Source organism: Lipotes vexillifer, unplaced genomic scaffold, assembly GCF_000442215.2.
Source record: "Lipotes vexillifer unplaced genomic scaffold, Lipotes_vexillifer_v1.1 scaffold796, whole genome shotgun sequence".
Taxonomy (NCBI): Eukaryota; Metazoa; Chordata; class Mammalia; order Artiodactyla; family Lipotidae; genus Lipotes; species Lipotes vexillifer.
In genome coordinates this window covers 987,012-993,022 of record NW_006773072.1, presented here as the reverse complement: position 1 = coordinate 993,022, position 6,011 = coordinate 987,012, and the positions used below count along the sequence as shown (strand labels likewise).

General features: G+C 41.9%; 1 non-coding gene across 1 annotated transcript; it reads left to right on the top strand.

Moving 5' to 3' along the window:
- The first annotated feature begins 3,710 nt into the window (after positions 1–3,710).
- On the top strand, positions 3,711–3,783 carry TRNAE-UUC (transfer RNA glutamic acid (anticodon UUC)). The gene has a single exon. It is a non-coding gene; the product is annotated as a tRNA-Glu (tRNA).
- Positions 3,784–6,011: the final 2,228 nt, after the last annotated feature.

Sequence of the window (6,011 nt, the reverse complement as noted above, 5' to 3'; positions counted from 1 at the left end):
GCAGGCTTCTGCAGCGTCTTGTCTGCTTCCTTCTATAGCACATCTTGATTATAACCCTGGGCAGATGGAGGCAGTAGGAACAGCCCATCCCAAGCACTTGCTGGTGGGCAGGGGGACACGGCGAGAGTCCAGACTTACCTGGTCAGAGGCCACAGGTGAATAACTTGGGGCTTCTCGGGGCAGGTAGGGAGGCAGGGCTTGTTGCTTGCTAGTGGATATAGAAACTAAGAGACCTAGTGATTGGTACGAAATCCCCATGACCAACCAACTCTGGTGGGCTCTGCGTTCACCATTCAAGGATTGCCGCAGGAGAGGAGGTTTGACTTACCTATTTGAAACAATCAGAAGATAATATATCAACAGAGGAATGGATAAAGAAGAGGTGGTCCATATAAACCATGGAATATTACTCAGCCATAAAAAAGAACAAAATAGGGACTTCCCTGGTAGTGCAGTGGTTAAGAATCTGACTGCCAATGCAGGGGACAAGGGTTTGATCCCTGGTCCGGGAAGATCCCACAAGCTGTGGAGCAGCTAAGCCCATGGGCCGCAACTACTGAAGCCCACGCACCTAGAGCCCATGCTCCACAACAAGAGAAGCCACCGCAGTGAGAAGCCCACGCACTGCAAAGAAGAGTAGCCCCTGCTCGCTGCAACTAGAGAAAGCCCGTGTGCAGCAACGAAGACCCAGTGCAGCCAAAAATAAATAAATAAATAAATTTTTAAAAAGAACAAAATAATGCCATTTGCAGCAACATGGATGGACCTAGAGATTGTCATACTGGGTGAAGTAAGTCAGAAAGAGAAAGACAAATATCATATGTCACTTATATGTGGAATCTAAAAAAAGGGTACAAATGAACTTATCTACAAAGTAGAGTCACAGATTCAGAAAACAAACTTATGTTTACTGAGAATAAGGTGGGAGGGAGGGACAAATTGGGAGATTGGGATTGACATATACACATTACTATATATGAAATAGATAACTAATAAGGACCTACTGTATAGCACAGGGAACTCTACTCAATAGTCTGTAATGGCCTATATGGGAAAAGAATCTAAAAAAGAGTGGATATATGTATAACTGATTCACTTTGCCGTACACCTGGAACTAACACAACATAGTAAATCAACTATACTCCAATAAAATTTTTTAAAAAAAGAAAATAATACAAAGTGGGATGTATTCAGTCAGAATTCATAATGCCTTACCTTGCATAGTAAGTAAAACTCTGAGCTTTGAACCCAAGCTGTCCCAAGTTTGAATCCAGAATCTGCCTCCACCAAGTAGCCGTGTGACCAAATGGTACATCATTTTTGTGGGCCTCGGTTTTCTTATCTGTAAAATGCAGACAATCACAATTCCTTGCAGGGTTGTGATGAGGATTGAATGCGATAATGAATGTATTATACGTAGGATGAGTCTGGTACCTAGAAAGTGATCAGTAGGGGGCACTATTATTATTATTGTTACTGTTATTTGTGCTGTAGGAGTTCAGAAATGGACAGATTGTTGGGCTGGGAAAGTTGGAGAAAACTTTTCTTTAAAAAAATTTTTTTTTATTGGAATATAGTTGATTTACAATGTTATGTTAGTTTCAGGTGTACAGCATAGTGAATCAGTTATACACATACATATATCCCCTCTTTTTAAGATTCTTTTCCCATATAACCATTACAGAGTATTGAGTAGAGTTTCCTGTGCTATACAGTAGGTCATTATTAGTTATCTATTTTATATATAGTAGTGTGTATATATCAATCCCAATTTATCCCTCCCCCGCCCTTACCCCTTGGAAACCATAAGTTTGTGTTTTACATCTGTGACTCTATTTCTATTTTGTAGGTAAGTTTATTTGTACCCTTTTTTAAGATTTTGCATATAAGCGATATAGTATGATATTTGTCTTCCTGTCTGATTTACTTCACTCAGCATGACAGTCTCTAGGTCCATTCATGTTGCTGCAAATTGCATTATTTCATTTTTCTTTTTTATGGCTGAGTAATATTCCTTTGTATATGTACCACATCTTCTTTATCCATTCCTCTGTTGATGGACATTTAGGTTGCTTCCATGTCCTGGCTATTGTAAATAATGCTGCAGTGAACATTGGGTGCATGTGTCTTTTTGAATTATGGTTTTCTCCGCATATATGCCCAGGAGTGGGATTGCTAGGTCAGATTGTAGCTCTTTTTTTAGTTTTTTAAGGGACCTCCATACTGTTCCCCATAGTGGTTGTACCAATTTACATTCCCACCAACAGAGTAAGAGCGTTCCCTTTTCTGGAGAAAGCTTCTTGAAAGAGAAGGCACTTCGAGTGGGGCTAGACAAGCTAAGCTTCTAATAGACAAGAGGAAGTTTTGCCGAAATACGTATTCAGGCTTTTTTCTTTAGGTCTCTGGTTTTCTAACTACAGCTTCTACAGAACAGGAAAGAATCACATCAGTAAATAGGAAAGTTATTTGCTGTGATGTTATGGGAACAAAGAAAACTGTCCAAGCTGTAGCCAGCTGCTGGTGACTCAAGAGTTCATAACATCCTCTATAAAAGGATACGAATCCCAGCATCCGTGAAGTCACTTCTGTTGAATAAAACTCAACACCTATTTGGTGACTGGCAATAAAGAAGGACTGATGTACTAAATGATTTATGTCCCTCTTCTTGCATGGCAGGAATTGCTTTCTGGAATGACATACCGTAAGTCACAGAATAGAATTTCAGTGGAAAAAGCAGAAACATGGGTGGATAGAAATTGCGATGTTTGATGATAATGAGTTCTGGTTCACTCTAGCAGGTACTTGCTTTAAATCTTCCATCACTGGTGGCAGGGGGAAATGAGAGGTTACAGAGAAGAGCAAGGGGGTTGGTAGCGCACGTTCACTCCTGATGTGTATTTATTGAACATCTAGTTATAGATGATGTGTGTTCCCTGCCCGTATCTTTGAGCCCACCCTGGAAGGCACTGCAGGTGGTGCCTGTTCCCAGGGAGGGCTTCCTGCATCTCTGTCTGAGGCCATACCCTGGCTGTGCGTGGACAGTGAGGCATGGGAGTGGGTGCATAAATGCCGCAGCTTCCTTACCCCAGGGTGGCAATTCGAAGGTGTGTTCCCATCTCTCAGAGGGTCTCCACTGGGGTTGTGCCCCAGGTGCCTAAGTAGTAACCTGCACGACCTCATGACAAGTTCCCTAACCTCTGAGTTTCAGATTCTTGTAGGATGGTTGTGTGGATTAAACAAGACGATAGTGTTACTATACCACCGTTGCTAGTTACTGTTTTGCTCAGTGCTTGAACTACATTATCTAACTAATTCTTAGTGACTGTACGAGGTAGGTACTTTATCCCAATTTTAAAGGTGACGAAACTGAAGTATGAAAGGATAAATAACTCACCAAAGAGCCATAATCTGAGTTCTAACCCAGATGCATTTGTTCTAGGGAGACAACTTTTAATTATAAGCCAAACTGTTAGAGTACAAGGTCTAGCAAGGAAACTGCTGTTATTATTATTAGCAAGTGCCCAGCATACAGTTGGTGCTCCTTTTATTTGTGCAGTTAAAAAAATAATGAATGTCAATAAAAAAAGAAAAGAAAGAAAGAAAAAAAAAAAAAACCAAAAAGTGAGCACCAGACCTTGAATGGAGGCAGAATTCTAGATCAATAAATATTTGTGATTAAATGAAAAAAAAAAAAAAAACAAAATGGGAATTCCCTGGTGGTCCAGTGGTTAGGACTCGGTGCTTTCACTGCCGAGGCCTCAGGTTCAATTCCTGGTCAGGGAACTAAGATCCCATAAGCTGTGAGGTGCCGCAAAAAAAAAAAAAAAAAGGAATGAATGAATGAATGTTAGTTCCTCGAGATTATAAACGTTTTTTGTTGTTGGCTCTGTCTTCCCTGCATATGATAAGTCCAAGACAAGTATTCCTTGAATGAATGATTGAATGAATGAATGCAAAGTGGAATTTTTTTTTTTAAGTTACTACTAGTTTCCTGGTTCTAAGAAAATCATGTTAATTGAAATGCATTATTTATTTGGCTTTTGCAAGAACCGGTTCCAGAAAGGACATAGCTTTAAAATCCTAACAGTATTTATCTGTAGGGGATGGGATACTAAAATATTTTATTTTCATGCCTTACTATTTTTCGTGATGGACCTGGATTACTTTCATAACTGGAAAGCAAGAATCTCTGTTTGAAAAACAAAAATCAGTTTCAAAGCATAAACGGTTTCAAAGCAGTGTGGGTACAGCACTGACATATACGTGGATGCTGTCCTAATTCGCGTGAGTTCACGCGAGGAAGCAGGGTTTGAACTGACTTTGGTGTCACACCTCACACAGCCGTTTCACACACCGTCTCTCTGGGGGTTCACGCCAGTCTAGTGACGTAGGTCAGGCTAAGATAGTGATCTCATTTCACAAACAAGAGACCCAACAGCCGAAGAGGCTCACCGACCAGGATACTCTGTCCCTGCAGCCCCTCGTGAAGACCCATTAAAGGAAGTGTGACAAGGGTGGAGGTGGATTGGGGTACCAGGGACTCATGTGATAGCTGTCTCCGAGCATCTTCGAGTTATTTTAAGGAGAGGAAGCCTGTCTGCCTGCGTCAGACAACCTGGGTTGGAATCCCAGTTCTGCCACACACTGTCCTGGACACACTATTTTGTATCTCTGAGCATCGATGTTCTCATCTGTAAAGCTGGCCCAGTGTCTTCTTGTGAGGGTCAAATTGGCACCAAGTAGGTGTGTTTTCTGCAAGAGGTGGCTTTGCTGATTGTCATCACATCTGCTCTGTCTGTGTGCAAGGCTTTCATTTTTCCCAACTGTGTTGATACTCATTGGTGTCCGTAAATTAGCGTTCCCATGTGTATGCGTCAGGTTTTGCCAAGTAACAAAAACCTCAGAATTGCAGTGGCCTGCTTGATGGCAGGTGTTTATTTTCATGCTCATGGGTCGTGGGTCAGTTGTGGTTTGGCTGGTCTAGGTTGGGCTTGGCTGGCTCAGGCTGAACTACAGGTTTGGTTCAGATCTGCTCCACGTGTCTTTATAGCGGGGTGCAGGCTGAAAGGCAGCAGCTGAAAGGGGCTAGGGAGACACACTCCTCTCATTGACACATCACAGGAGGGCAAGGGATAGACTTGGGACCAGCAGAGTGTCATTTCCATCCGAATTCCATTGTAAAGAAGTCAGTGGTCCAGTCCAGAATCCAGTGCTGCATGGGAAGAACTACCACCCGCTCTAGTAGGAAGGACTACGAAGACACATGACCAAGGGCAGGGGTGTATAATTCAAATTCAGGTTGAGAGTGAAGGATAGGAGCAGTCCATATACACTGTCTTAGCTGTGTGCTTGGGTGAAGCAAGGAGAGCAAAGGAAAGGCAAGGTGAGGCGTGGGCTGGGAGAGGCGTCGCTTATTTATGCCAGTAACGGGGTCTTATTTTTCGTGTACATAGAGTGTGTAAAGTTGTGATCAGGAGGTGAATGTTACGGGGGAATCATGGTCTCTGATTCTGGATTCTGGTACCACCCTGTCTTGACTATTCCAGCTTTGTAGTAGGTTTTGAAATTGGGAAATGTGTGTCCTCCACATCATTTTGGCTATCTGAGTTCACTGCATTTCCATATCCATTTTAGGATAAGACTGTCAATTCCCCATCTAACTTAAATGTGTGATTCAAAGTTCGGGCAGATTCAGTCAATCACTGTTGGCCTCTAAGGTTGAAGAAGGTGGTTTGATCATTTATCCAACAAATGTTGATTAATATTGTGCTGGACACCACTGTGTGGTTGGTGCTGGGGATATGAGAAAATCCAAACACAGTCTTTGTATCACATGGCTTATCATCAAATCGAATCAACATATGTTTATCAGTCTTCACATGAATGAATGCATAGTTAAAAACAGATAAATTCTGTAGTCTAATCTAGAGGAGTAGGAAGAGTTTCCCTGAGGAAGTAAGATTTAAAGAAGTATAGGAGTTAACTAGCCAAAGTGAGAGAGGAAGCCTTAC